Raw genomic sequence first — 21,923 nt, 5'->3', positions numbered from 1 at the left:
CAACGACCGCAGCCCCGCCCCCCGCGTTCCAGGCTTCCAATGGTAGCGGCCCCAGAAGGGCGGTGGCCTCCTGAGGGGCGGCTCGCGCCAGTGCCTAGAGCGCCCTCTGAGCTGGGAAAGTCCGTCCTAGAGGCCGGATCTGAGAGGAGCACAGTTGAAACTTCATCTTTCTCTGAAACCATCATCCCTTAGCCAATCCTAACGAAAAAGTATAAGCTTTGTTGGTGGGTAACTGGTTCATTTCCTCTGGCCTCCGAGGAGCCCTGTTCCGTTCAATAAAAATTCCCGAGTGATTGTTTTCGCCCTTTCTACATCTTCCCCCATAGGGGCCACACCCCAACCCCAGGCTCCCACAACTTCTTCCCACACCAGGTCCACAAGGCAGACGCGTTGGCTTCAGGGGTTCATTGCCTTCCTCCTGCCTCCTCTGTCCCCTAGGTTTCCTTCTCCTTTCTAGCGCTCTTTACCACTCTCCCACTGCCTCCTCTCTGCTCCTGCCGCTTGATCCTATTTAACTCTTTCTCCTCAACCATCCAGCCGAAATTTATAAAGTGCTTGACCCTTCTGGGCCAGTCATTGAGCTAGGCACTGGGTAGGACACAGCTGTGAGTAAAATATGGCCCCTGCCTGTAAGAAGCTAACTAGACTGGGAGTATTCTGAGGGCAGAGACAGTATGTGTCTAACCCACCTGTTGTTTAGACTTAGCTTCATACTTTCTTTGGGCCACTGCTGTTCTCTTTTATTTCTGGCCCGACTAGTAATAACAGTTACCATTTCTTGAGAATCTACTAGCTTACATATACTGTGCTAAACACCCTTTTAAACATTTATTTATTGTAATAGCCTTATCAATAATTACCCTTTATTTTTCAAAGATTGAGGAAGACTGACAATTGCTTTTAAATGGTGGCTCCTGAGACTGTTTTCTTAATCAGTGCACTCTGCTCTCTTTGTTGTAATTTCACACATGTGCTTAGGACTCTTAAATTTGAAATCTAAGCTTGGGATATAGTCTATTGCCAGCTTCCATATGGATATCCCACAGTCATCTTAAATTCAGTCTACTCAAATCTCAACACACACACACCCTTCACCAAACCAGGAAAAAAGCAAAGGCTTCTTCCTGCATTTCCCATCTCAGTGACAATACCAAAGTCTACCCAAGCCAAACTAAGGAATGCTTCCACATACTTCTTTTCCCCCTTTTCTACCATGTTTAGTTGGTACCTAAGTCCCACTAATTTTATCACTAAAATTAATTTGCCTCATTCTATCTACTCCTACTTTACTCTCTTGATTAAGCTGCTAATCATTCTTTGCTTATTTGCACCATTGCCACAGCCTTATAACATCTCCCTGCCACCCTCTATCCCAGCAATCCATCTTGTATCAATTTGATTTTTGATGGCAAACTGACCATTTATCTTCCTCACTTTAAACTCCCAACTGCCCTCAGCACAAAGTGTGTAATAGACTCTGTTACTTGGTGTCTGTATCAGTTTCTTATTGCCAGCAAATCACCACAAACTTAGTGGCTTAAATTACCACAAATATATTATCTTACAGTGATGGAGGTTAGTAGTCCAAAGTGAATCTCACTGGGCTGAAACCAGTGTATTGGAAGTGCTGTGTTTTTTCTGGAAGCTCTAGATCACAGCCTATGTTCTTGACCTTTCCAGCTTCTAGAAGCTGCCTCTTCCTCACAGGTTAAATCTGGCAGTGTAGCATCTTCAAATCTCTCTCTGACTCAGACCTCTGCCTCCTTCTCTTCTATACAATTAAAGAAACTTTATGATTACATAGGGTCCATCTAGGTTATCCATGCTAATTTATCTATCTTAATATCAGCTGATCAGCACCTTAATTCCATTAGCAATCTTAATTCCTCCTTGCTATGAAATAGTCACATACTCAGTCTTGGAAATGAAGACATAGACATCTTTGGGGTACTATTATACTACCTTGCACAGCCCTGTTTTTGTCCGTTTCTGAGACATAACTCCCCTATACTACCTCTCAGAATTGAACCTCAAAAGACACCAAACTGTTTGTGGTTAGTTCTCTACATGGGGCCTGCTTATTCATGCATAATTCTGCATCTTTGTTTATGCTGTCCCCTCTGTCTGACAGCCCCTTTCAATTCACTGCTTGGCTAATTTCAATCAGCCTTTGAAACAACTCAAGTGTTACACCTCCAGGAAGTTTTTCTGACTTTCTAAGCTTTTGACAAATTCTCTCCCTCTGTGCTTTCTTCCATCTTAACATTTTCACATTACAGCAAGAATATCTGTTTACCTGTCAGTCTCCCTTTACTAGAATATAAATTCCTTTAGGGCAGGGGTTGGCTTATTCGACTTGTATGCACAGCACCTAGCATAGTGCTGAGCAAGCACTTCGTGAGCACTAAGTAAAATTTTGTTTCCTGACCTAGTCAGACATGAATGAGAACCCACTGAAAACTTTTAAGCTAATTATTGTTCTAGAAGAACACCCTGGCAACAATTTTGAAGGTGGATTTATGGGGATGAGAATAAAGATCTGGGAGACTTCATGATCTGTAGACATGCAGAGAATGGATTTGAGAAAAATTTAAGAAGAAAACTTTCAGAACTTTGAGCTCTTCCTCATCTCACCTACTTTTAAAGGAACAGAGTTGGTGGGAATCATTGCTGTGAGAAGCTGACGGTGGTGGATGACAAGCTTGAATTTCCAGAGGAAATAGGTAAGCCAGAAAAAATGAATTCTCAAAAAAAATGAAAGAAAAATCCACATCAAATAGGTGAGTTCTATTTATAAAGAAAGCAAATGGAAAAGAAGAAGTCTACAATGTAGATAAAATATCTATGACATTTATATGTAAAGGAGAATTTGTTGTATTCTTGGAAAAGTTAGAGGAGTATTATGAACATTGTTCATTATGAACTCAGTTCATAAAACTGAGGTTTTATGAGCATTGGGGTCTTTTCGGAGACTTTATTGTCCTTTTCTACATAACAAACCGTTTCCAAAATTTAGTAACTTTAAACAATGATTTATTACTTCTCACAGTTCTCTGGGTTTGCTGGTGTTGTTTGGGTTTGCTGGTGCTGTTTGGGTTTGCATTTGCTTAGCTAGGGCTGGATCATCTAGGATGGCTTCACTCACATGTCTGGGCTCTCAGACAAAAACAAACAGGCTGGAATGATTGAGATGGCTGGATCACTGTCTACATGTATTCTTTTCATTCTCCAGGAAGTTAGGCAATATGGTTTTCCATTTTAGTTTCAAGACTTCCAGCATCAAGACTGAGTAAACATTAATGTGCTTATGTGCTTCTGAAGTATTTACTCACATCACGTTTGTTATTGTCTGACATAGAAGGAAACTAGCTACATAAAGACATGGATACACTAAGGCTCCCATTCATAGGGCTCATTGCCTCAGAAATCTACCAAAGATCACTCTCTGATCGAATGATTCACATTCCTTCTATATTTAAAACACACTTACCTCTCCTAAGACTACCAAAAGTCTCATTCAGTAATGTGATTAGGCTTAAAAATTTAGTGTTTTGTAATCTACAATTATGTCCATGGACAGCTATTTGAATACTGCCTGTATGAATTCAAAGACCTATGAACTAAAAAACAAGTTGGGTTAATAATCTATATATGAAAAACCAATTTCTCCAAAACCTTAGGCTTAAAGCAACATTAATTACTTATTGTGTCTAGTGGTTTCTCTTTGGGTTTGGAGATTCAGATGAGGCACAGAGGAGACAGCTGCTCTCTGTTCTATGATGTTTGGAACGTCAGCTGACAGACTTGAAGACTAATAGCTGGAATCAGCTCCTTCAAAGTTATAGGAGAAAATTTTCTCCTTTTGGGTCTTACTTTTGAGATCTGTTAGAGAAGACCAGAAGAGACCTCAGTTTAGGATTAATTATTGCTTTATTCTCCACACTCCACCCAATGACTCATCCCATCAGAAGCTTTTCCAGCCTAGTTGGTGGGAACAGGTAATGTTTACAGCTGTTTGTGAAAACCCAGTACTATCTCTTTTGAGTGATTATTTTCCATGGCATATGGTAGTTTTCTCACAGTGTTCTGACAAATAGGCAGGAAATACTCAACGACAATTCTCCGCACATCTTGAAAGTTCTTGTTCCATGCAGCTGTCCTCTCTCTACTTTGCTTTTGCATACTCTAATTGTATCTGCCTTCCTGGGCTCTGGGTTCTGTCTCCTGAACTCAGGGAGTCAGATGAGCTCCATCTGGATTCTCCCTACCTATGCTGTGGTTTGAAAGTTCTCTCAAGTTTTATCAATATGCCTCGCCTCTTTTGTTTATTGTTTTTCAGAGATCATTGACCATTCCCTGATCTAGTGTCTTGAAAATTGTTGCTTCATGTATTTTGTTTGTTTTTTAGATGTTTCAGGGCATATCTTCTCCATGGTACTCTGTCTTGAGAGGAAATACAACTCAATTTTGCTTGTGATAATCAGTGTAGAGATTTTAATTCTTTAGCTAATAAATATTTTATTTGGAGAAAATCCTGCATATATGAATGTTGGTAGATGTTCAATCCACTTTTTACTGAAATTAAGATGGGGTACATATTTTCATTTGGCACGCCTTGGAGGAGGGTCAAGGGCATGTGACTTTGTCTGAAAAGGAATTAATTAAAAGACTCTTGTACAGCTAAGGACCATGAAGTCAGGGTTAATGTCTGGTTACAACACAAGCAACAACATTTTAATCCAACTACATCTGTGGCTTTATATTGTGTTTCCATTTTCCTCAACTTGGATTCTTTCAGACCTTCTTATATATTCTCTGAGCTTTCTCAAATATTTTCTCTCTAGGTTAGCCAGGCTGGTTTTCTATTACTTTCAACCCAAAGTCCTAGCTTATATAATAATCACTGTACTCCCAGGTTTTCTTCATTTTTATTTATCATTTCTTAATGTAACTATATAAGCAGAATATTTAAATGTTTGGGATTTACCACCTCCTTATATCTAACTGAGAAATAAAATACAAGATCTTTAGGATCCTCTGTTGGTCAGGATTTTCAAGAAAAACAGAACCAACAGGGGATATGTGTTTATGTGTCTGTGTGTGTGTATATTCCTCTCTCTATATACTGAGAGCCGTCTACATATGCCAGTAGCCCAGCAAGCTGAGAAAGAATTGCTGTTTGAACCCAAAGGCAGTCTGTTGGCAGAATTTCTTCTTGGTTGGGGGAAATTAGTACTTGTTATGTTAAGTCCTGCAACTGATTGGATGAGACCCACTCATATTGTGAAGGGCAATCTACTTGACTCAGTGTCCACTGTTTTAAATGTTAGTCTCATCCAGAAAACACCCTCATAGAAATATTCCAAATGTTAGAACAAATATCTGGGTGCTGGATCTCAGCCACAATGATATGTAGAATTAAACCTCACAGATCCCCATTTTTTGTCTATTTCATTAACCTGAGCTGATTTCTGAATCCAAAAAATAGAAATGATCATTTTAATTTAGAAAAAGCATTCCAATTTAAGTTATACTCTTTAAAACACAATATTTAATTAATGAACTATTATGTTGATTCAATCTAGCCATAAACTTTGCCATTTATTTTAATTTGTATGTAGTTATATATACTATATGTAGTTATATATACTATACATAGTTATGTATACTATATGTAGTTATATATACTTTCTTAATTTCTTGAATGCTTAAGGGTCCATTTGATTATTTTTGCTTTCATCTAATATTTGACATATATTCTTAATAATGCCACCTTTTAATTAATATTTGGTTGACTGATATCTCACAATAACCTTATCTCTTTTTTCTAAGCAAGGTATTTTTAAATTAAAAATAAAAAGTAAACTTTTGTTTAAAATTACTTGTCTACTTTATCTTATATTGTCCAGGTTCAATAATTTAACCTGACAGTTTAAAATAATTATTATTAATACATTCATCAGAAAGTAGACATAATAAAATGTTTTTGATATTACCTTGCAGTGATCATAATTCATTTAACAGTTAAAAAGGCAGTCTGCACATAAAGCATATCTAAAATTGCTAGTAATGGTAGCTAGTATATTGTAATGTAATAGAATTACTTATAGCAGAATAGACTGAAACTAAGAAACTTGAGGAATTAACATTAACATTCTAAAATGACAGAAAGTTTCAAAGGTTTTAAAGGATTTTTTCCAGAAATGTACAGTAATGATTACAATGTAAAATCTAAAAAAAAAAAAAAAAAAAAAAAAGCCTGAGAAATAAATAGGAAAAGAAGAATAGATATATAAATCTATAGTAATTAAGGCTGAATATTAACTAGATTAAGGTTCAATGCTATAAAGTTGGTATATGCAGATACAGTAAAGGGCATAGTAATATAAATTCCATCACAGAAATGTAAACACCACATTAGAAGAGTGTATTAGTTTCTTAGAGCTCCTGTAACAAAGTACCACAAGCTGGTATCTGAAAATAACTGAAATTTATTCCCTCACAGTTCTGGAGATTAGAAGTCCAAAAATCCAGGTGTTGACAAGGCCATGGTCTCTCTGAAGGCTCTCTTGAAGAATCTTTTCTTATTTCTTCCCTGCTTTTGGTGATTGCTGGCAATCCTTGGCATTTCTTATATCACTCTAATCTCTGCTTCTGTCTGCACATGGCTGCTTCTGTCTGTGTGTGTCCATGTGTCCACATTTATCTTCTCTTACGGGGATACCAATCATAGGATTAGAGCCCATATTAATCCAGTATGGCCTTATTTTGGCCAGATTACATATCTAAATATTCTATTTCCAAATAACTTCACATTTTGAGGTTCTGAGTGTACATGAATTTTATGAGGACCCATTTAAGGACAAAGGGTGAGAGAACATCTTGCTGATGAGGTAAGATTGGTATATTGGCATGTCATTAAAGACTTTGTTAAGGATATCGATTTGACAGAGGACTCAAGAGTCTGTCTAGTAATAGCAAAAATATTGATATCAGAATCTTCATGATGTATATGAGTTTCTAAAGGATTCCAGAATCTGCAGAAGAGCAGATGGAACGAAACCACCAAGCCTCGTTTAATTGATTCATTAAGAGTACCTATTTTTTTGTATTTTTGGAAAATAACTCCTTTGATGATGTTTTATGTAGTTTTCAAATAATTATCATTGTTAAGAAAGAGAAAATGAAAACTTATATTAAAAATATAGTTAGGAACCACACAGTACCCTTTGATAATATGAGGTATATATCTTTGCCAGCATCTCACTCTTTAAAGTACATTGCATTGTACTTTGCATTGCTTTGTAATATATTTATCTTAGTAGTGTAGAAAAACTGATACTGAACACAGATTTCTGACCTGTTAAGTAGTTCACACCTTAAATAAAGGACCCAAATTAAATATTGGTTGGAAAACTTATTCATCTATTCTCTCTCTGTCTCTTCTGTCTCTCTATGCGTGCGCGCACACACACACACACGCACACATACACGAAATATAAAACAAAAAGTAATGTTAAATACATTTTCAGTTCAAGCTTAAAAATGTAAGGTAGTGAGACATATAGTACATCATAAATGGAGAAAAATTTCTTGGTAGTAAGAGACCTTAAGAAAATATAGTGCAATTTTAATAGCACAGACTCAGGTGTAGGATTGCCTGTGTTTAAACCCTATTTATTTCAACTCTTGACTTGTTTCCTCATCTCTAAAATATCAAATCTTATGATATCATTGATTGGGTAGCATCAGTAGGGACAATGACTTATAGTGATCAGTCTGCCCCATCTCTGTGTAGTCCTGATCATTGTACCGTGTTATGTTATCTAGCTTAAAATCACAGAAAGACGTTGAGGAGCTGGACTTTCTGTTTTCTATAGCTTTTTTTCTTTATAATTATGGGAATAAATTGCTCTTACAATCTCAGTCACTGTTATATATGTTAGGTGTTTGGGGGAAAAAGTTTGAAAAATAGCTAGAAAATATCATCCAGCAAAATGAGTATTTTTGTTTTATTAATCAAATGGCTGCAGTTTGTTTTTACAATTTGTCGTATTTCCAAAAATATTATAAAACAAAAGTCTTTCTGCTTATTAACTTTATATATAAGTGAAGAGTAAGCAATTTACTGTTATATAATCAATTTCCAGTAAAACTATATTAATACAAATAATAACATCTCCCATTTATTCCTCAATAAGTCTACTGTAGTTAGGAAGCCTTTAAAATGGTTCCAAATTATCCCTGCCTTTTGATATTTATACGCTTATGTAACCTCGAATACTTAAAAGTGAACTGTACCTAGTGACTAGCTTCTAACAAATATAATATGGTGATGATTTCGAAATGTTCGAAAAGGTGATGACTTTTGAAATGTTGCTTTCATCTTGCCCACCTTATTCTACTCTCTCATTCACTTACTATGAATGAAGCCAGCTGCCAGGTTGTAAACTATCTAAGGAGGAGACCATATGGCAAGGAACTGGGAAAGGCCTCTAGCCTACAACCAGGGATGACCATGAGCCCTTTGTCCAGCAGTCTTTGAGGAAGTGAATTCTGCCTACATTCAGGTTATGGGACTAGGAATCCAATCCTCTCATAGTTCAGCCTCCAGATGAGACCTCAGCCCTGGCCAACAGTTTGTTCACAGCCTTGTAAGACATTTTGAGCCAGATGCACACAGCTAGGCTATGCCCAGGCTCCTGAGATGCAAAAACTGTGGGATACTAAATGTTTGCTGTTTTGAGTGGTTAGGTTTTAGAACAATTCATTTTATAGAAGTGGATAACTATCTTTACAACTTATTATTCATTGTTATAGTCAGCTGACAAAGTACGTGATCCTTTCATTAACACTGTGAGACAGTTATTACAATCTCTATTTTTCAAAGAGGAACTTTAGATTGGAAGAAACTAAATAATGTGCCTGTCATCATAAAACTTTGAAATGGGCTGTGTTACAAGGGATCATTCTTAACCAACAAACAGTTCTCCTTTCTCCTCATCATATTTTAAAGTAAAATTATTTCTTACACCTTAAATCTTGAAAACTATGTATATATTTGCTTCTCATGTTGGATTTCATCAGTATATAATTAGAAAAAAAGAATGGAAAACCAACATTAAAACCACCACATGGGCAGAGCTTCATCATCCACACTCTGCACCATGACCCTGATAAAGCCTGGCAGAGGCATGAGGGGCAAGTTATGAAAGGATTGAGATAACAATTTCTTTTCTTGATTCTATATCACATGTTAAAAATACAATCATTAAACTATTTTATGCACTTCAATAATCCACTGATTCCATTTGCCAATTTATTATCAAAATTTATCATTATTTTCATCTATTTTAGCAATCTTCTGTGAACAAAGAATAATATAAATTAACAACATTGTGCATGAAATACTAATTACTAATTTCTTATTCTAGTATAAATTCTAGTGTAAATATATTTGATTATATCTTGTAATTGTATTTGATCAGCATGTCTGTGAAACTCATCCATGCCATCTGGAAAGGAAAAAGTTAAGTTGCATTTCTGCAATACATTCTCTCCCTTCCCTGAGGTGCTCCTGGAATATAAAGAAAGCAAGTGACTTGAACTAATCCTCTTATAAACATACTAATGATAAATCTCCCAGTAAAACAACAACAATAACAATAAAGGTCTTCTGTTAACAAAAGAGTCTTTTCCTATGTGAAGCTTTTAGTAGAATGTTCTTAATTGTCTAGAATTATTTATAGTAAGCAAACAGAAGTATATGGACTTATGCATAATGACTCCTTGGAAAAAGTTTTATAATATATGTAACTCTTTCTGTAGAAAATATAAATGTTTTATAATCTGTCTCCTTTCATGAAAATGAGGTGCCTGCATACCTCATAGAAAACTCATCTGTTCACTTGGGCCAGAAATGTCTTTGATATTGTGTGATAGGACTCAGTCAACTGAAATAAACACAGACATCCTGACCTCACCTTTCCTTACCTGTGCCTCGTGATTCCATGTGACCTTGAAATTGTTAGAAAAACTTGATACTGGATAAGATCTCCGAGTCCTTGAGTCTGAATTATCAATCTGATCCTTTCTGTTATTTTAAATTCTAAGACGTGTTGATTTATATGATAGCTTTTCTTAAACTTCATCCTTCTAGCAGTTGGTTTAATCATTTTGGTAGCCCTTAGGGGCACAAAAGGCACATTCTATATTGGTAAAATAATACACATGTGAGAAAAAATCTACACAGTAAAAAGGAAAATAACTCACTCTTTAAATCTAGATTCTGATACTCTCAACCCAGAAGCAAACAGCAGTAGTTTGTATATTATTATACACATGCAAAAATATCTTATAAAATATTAAGTCTTCAGAGTTCCACTTGGTACATTTTTAACTGAGCAATATATTTTGAAGATCATTCCATATAAGCACACTAGGATTTAATTTAGTTTTTAACCATATGGATGTGCTATTTAATGCTGTAATTACCATAATTTATTCAGCTAGTCTTCTATTTATGAATGTTCAATTTTTTACATTACAAATATTCTACAGTAAGCATCCTTTTAGATAGATTGCTGAATTAAAAGATACCCCCATTTCTATGGGGTTTTTTCCTTAGAGGTATTGCCATGCTTTCCTCAAAGCGGTTACAATAATTTATCCTCCCGGAAATGAACATCTGAGAAGCTATGTGCCTGCAATTAGTGTTCTCTTTCTGTACTGGATAGACCATCTTCTTAGATTGTGGTTTCACCTAATAGCTAAAACGATTTTTTTCTCTATATAATTTTCTTTTGTTTCAGAGATAACAGAGAGTCCTCTCTCCTTTCCCCCAATTTTTACTCTCCATTTTTTGTTAAAGAAACTTGTAGTTTGTCAACAAAGTCCATAGATAGTTTTCAGGTGTTTTGTTTGTTTGTTTGTTTGTTTGTTTTGAGGCAGAATCTCGCTCTGTTGCCCAGGTTACAGTGCAATGGTGTGATCTCGGCTCACTGCAACCTCTGCCTTCTGGGTTCAAGCAATTCTCCTGCCTCAGTCTCCCGAGTAGCTGGGATTACAGGCCCCTGCCACTGCACCCAGCTAATTTTTGTATTTTTAGTAGAGACGGGGTTTCACTGTGTTAGCCAGGATGGTCTCGATCTCTTGACCTCATGATCCGCCCGCCTTGGCCTCCCAAAGTACTGGGATTACAGACTTGAGCCACCGTGCTCCGGCCTGTTATTTTTAAAAATATAAATTTAGGTGATGTGTAAAAAGACCAAAAGTAGTGAGTAAAATGGACCACGTTACTTATTATGGACTCAACTGTAAAATTTTATAGTTTTCGTATCTTTTACAAATCAAAACAAAGTTTAAAAATCACAACACACATTATATGTGTTATATATAGTATTTGGTATAAAAATGTACCACAAATTGAAAACAAGTTTCTACTTGTCAGCTTAACTATGCACAAAAGATTTAACCCAGTAGACCTGATACCACTATTTTTCAGAAAAACCTACTTGCTTCATCCGTGTCCCTACAAAGGACATGAAATCATTTTTTCTATGGATGCATAGCATTCCATGGTGTATATGTGCCACATTTTCCTTATCTAGTCTATCATTGGTGGAAATTTGGGTTGGTTCCAAGTCCTTGCTATTGTAAATAGTGCTGCAACAAACATACCTGTATATGTGTCTCAGCAAACTAGCACAGTAACAGAAAACCAAACACCGCATGTTCTCACTCATAAGTGGGAGTTGAACAATGAGAACACATGGACACAGGGAGGGGAACATCACACACTGGGGCTTGTCAGAAGTGGGTGGGGGCAAAGGGAGGGAGGGCATTAGGACAAATACCTAATGCATGCAAGGCTTAAAACCTAGATGATAGGTTGATGCGTGCAGCAAACCACCATGGCACATGTATACCTATGCAACAAATCTGCACGTTCTGCACATATATCCCAGAACTTAATGTATAATAATAATAATAATAATAATAATAATAATAATAATAATAAAAAGAAAAACCTATTTGCAAGGTTCACACTTAGCTGGCACCTGGGAATTTGGCAATCAAACCATTCACAAACTGATAACACTAGTTCATTGTTCCTGCATGGTTTGCAAAAACAATGCAGTTTATGCTGAATGCCTGCCTTGTTTCTAGGAGTTTGGAATTTTTATATGTGCTAGAAGCAGGTGCTTACATGATCAGCCCCCATAAAAACCCTGGACTCTGTTATGGGATGAATTATGTCTCCCAAACTTTATATGTTGAAATTGTAATGTCAAGTACCTCACAATGTGACAGTGTTTGTAGCCAGGGACTTCTAAATGGCAATTAAGTTAAAATGAGGTCATAAGGGTGGGCTCTAATCCAATATGACTGGTGTTGTTACAACAAGGGGAGATTAGAACAGATGTATACATAGGGAAAACTTACTAACACCTTAATTTCAAATTGATAGCTTCCAAAATTGTGAGAAAATCAATGTTTGATATGTAAACCATCCGCCCTGCAGCAGTTTGTTATGGCAACCCTAGCAAACTAATACACGCTCTGAGTGTCTAATGGGCTTTGTGGCAGATACATTGCATACACTTTATTGCACTTTTCACTGCCAATGAAAGGAGCATGCTAGGTGGTCATGTAAAAGGAAGGGGAGAATATCCTAAGACTGTGTATGGATTTCTGCAGACTCCTTCCTTTGCTGATCCTGTTGTGTATTCTTATGCTGTAATAAATCTTAGAAGTGAACATAACTTTATATGGAGTTCCATGTGTCCTAGGACCAGAGGTGTAGGTGGTCTTGGGGATTCCAGAAACACTGATTCAGCCAATGTAATATTTTGATAAATAGTTTTGAAACTTAGAGACTTTTATTATTTGGCTAACAAATACTCGATTTAGGTGAAATTCTGCATATATGAATTGTCGGTAGGCATTCAGTCCCCCTTTTAACTGAAAGTGAAATTTGGTGTATTATTGTATTTCTCTGTCTTGTTTTATCTGGCTCATCACAACAATATGAAAAATCTTTAAAGAAGATTTTCGTCTTTCTTGTTCAGTGCACTCTTCAATAACTAGAACAGTGCCCACTAATTACTATTAAGTAGACAGGACTCATTAGTAGATATACAATAAATGCCACTTCAGCAAATGAGTAAGCACATTATTTATTTATTTTAGGGTCACTGTTTAAATGGACATTGCCAATGTGTTTACAGTAGGGTATCTCCAGTTTTCTTTTCTTCCTTTCTTCCTTTTTTTTTGGGCGGGAGAAGGAGGGCATTCATTTATGAGCATTGATTCTTCTAATTGACACTGCCCTCTTTTAGATAGCATCCCACATTTTTAGCTTCTAAATTGCTGTTTTCATGTTCAATGTTAAGAACATGAGCTATAGAATAGTAAAAATGTGGTAAGGCTTGCTATTGATCTATTTCTCTCATTCATTTATCTACTTAATAGTATGTAAATCATAAATTTGTTACAAACTTTACAGAAGAAGATTTTGTGATTGTTCAGCCTTCATGCACAGATGCTTATAAAACCTGCCAGTATCCACAAATTAATCATAGTATAGAGATTACAGATATGCATGAAGATAAAATTATTTTGTTAAATGGAGAATCTCAAACTATTAGTAACTTATGATATTAACTGAGTGAGTCAAGTGTAATTTCTTTTTTTTTTTTTTTAGACAAAGAAAGACTAGAGAAGTTTGTGAGATTTACCAGAGAAAGTTGTGAGGAAGCAATGGGCAGGTTCAGCAGAAGAGAAGCTGATGCCAAGGGTAATATTTTTTAAAGTAAAGCAAATGAGAAAAGAACAGAATAGTGTCTTTCAGATTTAGTAAGAGTATTAACTTATGCAAATTTATTTTCAGTATAGATGTATAATTTACATACTTTGCTTATATAAATATGTGATGTGTGTATTACGAGTTTAAGGAGGGAAAGTTTGAACGTGACACAAGATGATTGATTATGAGTATTTATATTTCAATAAAATATTCTAAAATGTGAAACCCTTCAAAATGTTAGAACAGAAGTTACTATGGAACATCATTGAATTGAACATTTTAATTTTATAAACAATAATACGGGCACTCAATAAAATGAAATTATCTTCTAAAATTATAAATTAGATTAGTGGGAGATTTAGTATTAAAACTCAAGTCTTCTATCAGTTTTCCATCAAATCATACAGCTAAGAAAATATAATGCTAACTGTTCAAGCATGTAACTTTGGATCAGTTCTATTTATTAAAATGAAACTGGCATTGAGTTAAGATTGTTTTTTAAGCAAACATATTTGTTACTTTAAATGCAATAACCACAAAAAATGTAACTGTTCTCCGATTTTAAAGAATAAATATTCATTTAAATAGGATGCCTCTAATTGTGGTTATATAATTTCTTTACTTTTTATTCTTATTATAATGGATTAAGAGAAATTTGTTTTTTGTTAACATTAGAATAATTGTTCATGTAGTTGGTATTATAACTATTCTAATATGTATCCAGAACAAGCACCAATTAAAAATATTACTGCATCCTTATCATCTTCTGCCAGCTGGTTGTTCATATTAACATTGCAGGGGATCACAATGTTATTTTAGGAAGCTTGCTTATCAAGTTATGGGTTTTTGTTGGTGTTGTTTGGTTGAATTTTTTCACCTAATTAGTGAACAGCCTGAGAAATGCTTTATCTTTAGTATGGTTTCAAAAGTAATGAAAGTGGGAATAATAAAGACCTTTGGAGACATTCTACAGAAAAAAAAAAAATTATAAACAAACAAAACGTTGCATTCTTCCCTCCCTTATTTGTGGCTTTTCTTTCTGAATTTTCCCTTGTCTGATATCAGTAACTGACTTCTATTATATTAATATTTGCATATGTTTGTCACATTATTCCCTATTTCTCTATTTTAAAACCTTCTTAATCATTTTGTTTTACATGTATTTCCTACATACAGAAAACTGTTGGGTTTTGTTTTGCCGGTGATTTGAAATTTTGTTTTTTTAAATGTAATAAATTAACCCATTTTCACTTAACATAAATATGTTGTATGTTACTTAGTGTAATTATTTTATGTCATATTTACTAAGTTTCAGTGGGTGTCTGTCTCCTTCTCCTGGTTAACAGTGTCAAGGGTTTTAGTTGACTTATAAATATTTCTTCTAAATGTATTTGAGTTCTTTGTACAAAAAGCAGTGAACTTATTTTCAACTACTGACTCATAGAAGGTGCTCGTAATATTTTCATTTTGGCTTAGGAATTCCATACTGAAAACAGTAATTTTTCAAAATTCTAGCCAAATTTTAAAGACCATTAGAACTATTGTTTCTTGCTGTGATTTTGAAGATACAAAAAATATACTGTTTTATTTAAGTGAGAAAATTCAGATAATGTTTGTAATTCATGGATTAAATTATTCCATGTGCCCTCATTTACATAGGTGCCTCATTTCAAATATGATCTTACTATCCTCTAATAGGTCTAAATATTGTGAACATGTTTTAGATTTGCTTTCATTTTTAATTTATCATGTTTTATTTTGCATAACCTTGATAATCACTGTAACCATTATTTTTGCAGGTACTTAATTATGTGAAAATAATTACATCCTTCTTTAAGGGATCTAGCATCTTCTTCATTAAATTATGTCCTTCTTCAATGCAACTTAAAACCACAATGAGATACCACCTTAACACAGCCAAAATGGTCATGATTAAAAAGTAAAAAAAAAAAAAAAAAAAAAAAATAGATGTTGGCATGGATGTGGCGAAAAGGGACTGCTCATACAATGCTGGGAATGTATAGTAGTAAAACTTCTATGAAAAACAGTATGAAGATTTGTAAAGAAATAAAAGTAGATCTACCATTCAATCCAGCAATCCTACTACTGGGTATCTACCCAAAGGAAAAGTCATCATTATATCAGAAAGATGCCTGCACGCATATATTTATTACAACCCAATTCACAATTGCAAACATATGGGACCAACCTAAGTGCCCAACAGCTGATAAGTGGATAAAGAAGATGTGATATATATATAACATATATATATATAATATATATAAAATATATGTTGCATATATATTACATATATATGTAATATGGGATATTACTCAACCATAAAATGAATAAAATAATATGTATTGCACAATTTGTATAGAGCTGGGTGCCATTATCCTAAGTGGAGTAACTTGGGAATGGAAAACCCAATACTATATGTTCTCACTTACAAGTGAGAACTAAGCTTTGGGTATGCAAAGGCATGTGGAGTGGTACAATGGCTATTGGAGACTTAGAAGTAAGGAGGGTGGGAGTTTTGCAAAAACCTACATTAAAACTGCAGACTTCATCACTATACAATTTATCCCTGTAACCAAAACCCACTTGTACCTCAAAAGCTTTTGAAATAAAAATATATATGTTAAAATTATGTCCTTCCTCAATATGACCCAGCCTTAAGGGAACCCAGCCTTCTTTTCAACCAAGAGATTCTTGGTATGTAAACTGCTCAAGAATGGAAACAAGGGGCCATGAGTCCGTTTTGGTGCCAAGTTGTGTTTCTGTTCAGTAGATCCAGAACTCCTCATTTACACAGATCAAAAAAGAATTTAAGAGACTGCCATCTATATTTTTTTCTAGGGAAGCCATGGTCAACTAGCCAATATCGTAGATCTCTGTGAGTCAATCTATTGATCACAGCTTTATATCTGCTGTCTGTTACAGTAATCATGCTTGCCTTGTGTTTAATAATTAAGTGCCACCACTTGCACCATGCCACTTAGGATCCTATTATCCCCATTGCATTTAGAGATTCCTGTTTTATTGCAGCAGTTACCATTGTAATTTCTGACCCACAGTAAAGAGTGACTACAGAGCTCTTCAAGGATGCTGGGATTCCCCTCACAAATTTGAGAGGATGAGAAGACATGAGCAATAGTGAGGAAATAATTTAATATTTTTATTAAAACTTATAGTCTGCGAGGGTTTTTATAACACATCTGTATTTTATAATAGCTAAATTTAAACATCACAGCACTTTCAAACACAAGCAAGCCATATATACTTAGCACTAAATAAATTTGTAATTCAGAATTTAATGTGCTATTTTTACATATTCTAGAGAATCAACAAGGTTTTTGTGTGGATGGAAAAGCATAGCTCTCTCTCTATATATTATATAATTATGTTTGAATGGGAAACAAAGAAGAGCAGAAGTCGTTATTCTTATATCATGTAAAACAGATTTTAAATCACTGAAAATTTTTTTAACTTCTTGACTTTATTATTATTATTATTATTATACTTTAAGTTCTAGGGTGCATATGCATAACGTGCAGGTTTGTTACATATGTATACTTGTGCCATGTTGGTGTGCTGTACCCATCAACTCGTCAGCACCCATCGACTCGTCATTTACATCAGGTATAACTCCCAATGCAATCCTTCCCCCCTCCCCCCTCCCCATGATAGGCCCCGGTGTGTGATGTTCCCCTTCCCAAGTCCAAGTGATCTCATTGTTCAGTTCCTACCTATGAGTGAGAACATGCAGTGTTTGGTTTTCTGTTCTTGCGATAGTTTGCTGAGAATGATGGTTTCCAGCTGCATCCATGTCCCTACAAAGGACACAAACTCATCCTTTTTGATGGCTGCATAGTATTCCATGGTGTATATGTGCCACATTTTCTTAATCCAGTCTGTCACTGATGGACATTTGGGTTGATTCCAAGTCTTTGCTATTGTGAATGGTGCCGCAATGAACATACGTGTGCATGTTTCTTTATAGCAGCATGATTTATAATCCTTTGGGTATATACCCAGTAATGGGATGGCTGGGTCATATGGTACTTCTAGTTCTAGATCCTTGAGGAATCACCATACTGTTTTCCATAATGGTTGAACTAGTTTACAATTCCACCAACAGTGTGAAAGTGTTCCTATTTCTCCACATCCTCTCCAGCACCTGTTATATTTCCTGACTTTTTAATGATCGCCATTCTAACTGGTGTGAGATGGTATCTCATTGTGGTTTTGATTTGCATTTCTCTGATGGCCAGTGATGATGAGCATTTTTTCATGTGTCTGTTAGCTGCATAAATGTCTTCTTTTGAGAAATGTCTGTTCATATCCTTTGCCCACTTTTAAAACCTGGCTAACACGGTGAAACCCCCTCTCTACTAAAAATACAAAAAACTAGCCGGGCGAGGTGGTGGGCGCCTGTAGTCCCAGCTACTCGGGAGGCTGAGGCAGGAGAATGGCATAAACCTGGGAGACGGAGCTTGCAGTGAGCTGAGATCGGGCCACTGTACTCCAGCCTGGGTGACAGAGCGAGACTCCGTCTCAAAAAAACAAAAAAACAAAAAACAAATAAAACCCAAACACATTGTACAGCTGCACAAAAACATTTGCTTTATGTCTTTACACTATAAGCTTTTTTCTACATTTAGCATTTTAACTTTTTCCTTGTAAAACTTTTGTGTTAAAAACAAAGACATAAACATGCATGTTAGCCTAGGACTGCCCAGGATCAGGATCATCAATATCACTGTCTTCCACCTCCATATATTGTCCCACTGAAAGGTCTTTAAGGGCAATCACTCACATGAAACTGTCATCTCCTAGTATAATAATGCCTTCTTCTAGAACACCTCATGAAAGAACTGTCTGAGATTGTTTTGCAATTAACACATTTATTTTATAAGTTCAAAGTGTACACTTTTAAATAATGATAAAATTATAGTAAATACAGAAACCAGTAACATAGTTACTAATTTTCATTGACAAGTATTATGTACTGTACAGAATTGTATGTACTATACTTTTATTTGACTGGCAGTGCAATAGGTTCATTTACACTGACATTACCAAAAACATGTGAGTAATGAGCTGCGATATGACTTATGATTGTTACATCACTAGGTGATAGGAGTTTCTTTAGCTTCATTATAATCTTAAAGGGCTACCATCATATATGTAGTTTATTATTGGTCAAAACGTCATCATGTGGTGGATGACTATATATAATTTTATGTACCTCTTGCTGTGAATTATCATTAATTTTTGTGATAAGCACCAAAGCAGGAAATAAAAATTGAGTTAGGCTGAGCATGGTGGCATGTGCCTGTAGTCCCAGCTATCCAGGAGGCTGAGACAGGAGGATCCCTTGAGCCCAGGAGTTCTAGTCCAGCCTCAGCAACACGGCAAGACCCCATTTGAAACAATAATAATAACAATAATAATTGAGGTTGTAAGAAATTCAAAAGGCAATAGCCTTAAAATCACCTTATACTCTGTTCTTATTTATATTTACTGGGCCTTCAGCTTTCTGTAATACTTTGGAACAGCACTAGCATCTATCTCAGGTTTAAAATATGGAAGTTCTTGCCTTCCTTGAATCTTTTCTCCCAGAACTAACATATTGACTGTCTTCCCTGTGACATGCCTAATCTGACATTGGCTGACTTTCATACCAAATCTTTGTTTTAGCCTCCTATCAATTCACCTTTTACATTGACAAAACATAACTTTTGGTTGTCAATGTAAAAGCTGACATTTTTACATTCAACTTTATTTAATTTTAATGAATTTAAATTAAGTGCTGAAAATTTATTTAAGCACTTAAAATGATATTAGAATGGGTATCTTATGTTTTTAAACAAAGATATATTTCATTTTTATATGCAGTCAACAGACCACATGTGTATGTCTCTTATGTGTTCCTGCGTGGGAATAGCTTGAATTACTACATAAGCTCTCTGAGAATATTAAGTTCATTTAGGGGAACAGGACATATCTATATGAAAAACAGAAATAATACTACAAATAAAAGAGAGATCACAAGATAACATGTAATTAATTCTCAGTGAATGACATGTCATGAAATCATCAGATGAAGTGAGGATATGGGAAAAGCTTTATGAAATTAGAACCATAAGGAAGATGCAGTTTTGCTAAACAGAAAGACCTTTTTCCACCGTGGTGTTAAGTTTAATATGATTTTCATTGTATTAAAATACTCATGGAGTAAGTTGAAAATATAATTGCATTGTTTTCATTTAATCTATTGTAAAATATATAATCAAAATGATATACTTGTAAAATAATTACATATATAATAAAAGCAATATACCTGTAAAAGAATCACAGTTTAAGATTTATTTATTATTTAAGTTAAATAATGTATATTATTTCTAAAACTTGGATTAGCTGTGCCAACATTAATACATAAGCTATAATACATAAGATATAAAGTCCATTTTATATGAAAATGGAAACAAGAAATATGATTTTGAAATTGATTTTAATCATAGGCTAAACAAAGATTCATAGGCTAAACAAAGATTCATCAAATATTAATTTGAATAAAAATTTAAGACATATTTATTCTTGTTGCCATATACGTACAAATATATTGTATCTCCTCAAATCTTTTCTTTTTTGCAGATGGAAATCATTTTGCATATTGTACTTATTTTATGTGCACCCATTTTGTTCCCCATTCTCCTTCCAGAATTAAATTCTGAATTTTAAAATTAAATTGAAATTAAAGTTTCCACTTCCTTTGATCTAAAATATTAAATTATCATGTACATTTAAAAATGTTCTAAACGTATAGCAAATATTTTTTCATTTTTTACTTACACGAGTTTAAGTTATATTTAAGCATTAAAAATACAAGATTTCACTAATCCTACCCATGTGGAAGGATTCAGTAGCTGTGGTAAGCTTAGGCAAAACCAATATTCGGAGTTCATTTCTCCAACAAACATTTAGTACATTGTAAACATAACACTGTTTTCTACAGTTTCCCAACCTGAGTCAGTTATCCTCCTTTAAAATTTCTTGCTTGACTGAGAGGTAAAAGAGTTGCAGAAATGAACGGGATTGCTAGACTAGTTGTACTGGTGGAATAGTTGCCTATAGCAGATACAAGAGAAATGCCCCAATACATTTGATACTGGCTCAGAGAAAATATGAAAGAAATTTTAATGGAAATGTTAGATTAAAAAATACAGGGATGAGGAGCTCTGAATTCTATGTATAAATTCCGATAAAATCTCTAGCTGACTCTGCAACCATGTGAGGTCAAGTCTAGGCAGCACAGATCAACCTCATTAGTCATCAGGGAAACACGAATTAAAACTACAATAAATTACTACTACACATCCATCAGAATGGCTGCAGCAAAAAAGACTGTCAACTTCAAATGTCGACAGAAACATTGAATAACATGTCTTATCATACATGGTTGAAGATAAAATGCTAAAACCACTTTAGAAGAAAATCTGGGAGTTGTTTTCCTCTTTGTAAGTAAAAAATAAACAATCCATGACATAGCCTTCTCTTCCTTGGCTTTATTCAAAAGAAATGAACTTCTTTATTTTCAAAAAAGAAGTGTGATGAATATTCACAGCAACTTTAGTAATAGCCGAAAAAAGTGAACAGCCTAGGTGTCCTTCAAAAGGAAAATTGTTAAACTAATGTGATAATTCATACCATGTACTCCTACTCAGCAATGAAAGTGAACAAATTAGTGATACACAAAACAGCATGGATAAATATTTTTTAAAAATATTATATTTTTATATAAAAATATTTAAAAATGTTGAAATCAGCCTTGTTCAGAGTGTATGCTGAATTATTTCATTTATATGAATTTGTAGAACAGATGAAACTAATGCTTATCAGAAAAAAAGTTATAATAATGATTGCCTTTGAAAGGGTGTGAATAAGAATTGAGTGGGAGGTAAGATTAAGGCAATATCTGAGGTGACAATGGTTGTCTCTATCTTGATAAAATGCGAGTTAGGAATATTCATTCATCAAAACTCAGCCAGTGTACACCTAGGATTTGTTCATTTTATTGTATGTCACTATTATATTAACTAACAAAACAAAA

The 21,923-nt window shown here is 34.7% G+C and overlaps 1 long non-coding RNA gene across 1 annotated transcript; it reads left to right on the top strand.

The window, feature by feature from the left end:
• The first annotated feature begins 50 nt into the window (after positions 1–50).
• Positions 51–15,733, top strand: LOC116269174. Its single transcript, XR_004176590.1, has 3 exons — positions 51–224; positions 2,647–2,723; positions 13,706–15,733. It is a non-coding gene; the product is annotated as an uncharacterized LOC116269174 (long non-coding RNA).
• Positions 15,734–21,923: the final 6,190 nt, after the last annotated feature.

This window comes from Papio anubis, chromosome 10, assembly GCF_008728515.1.
Source record: "Papio anubis isolate 15944 chromosome 10, Panubis1.0, whole genome shotgun sequence".
Classification (NCBI taxonomy): domain Eukaryota; kingdom Metazoa; phylum Chordata; class Mammalia; order Primates; family Cercopithecidae; genus Papio; species Papio anubis.
This window is presented reverse-complemented; position numbering and strand designations above follow the sequence as displayed.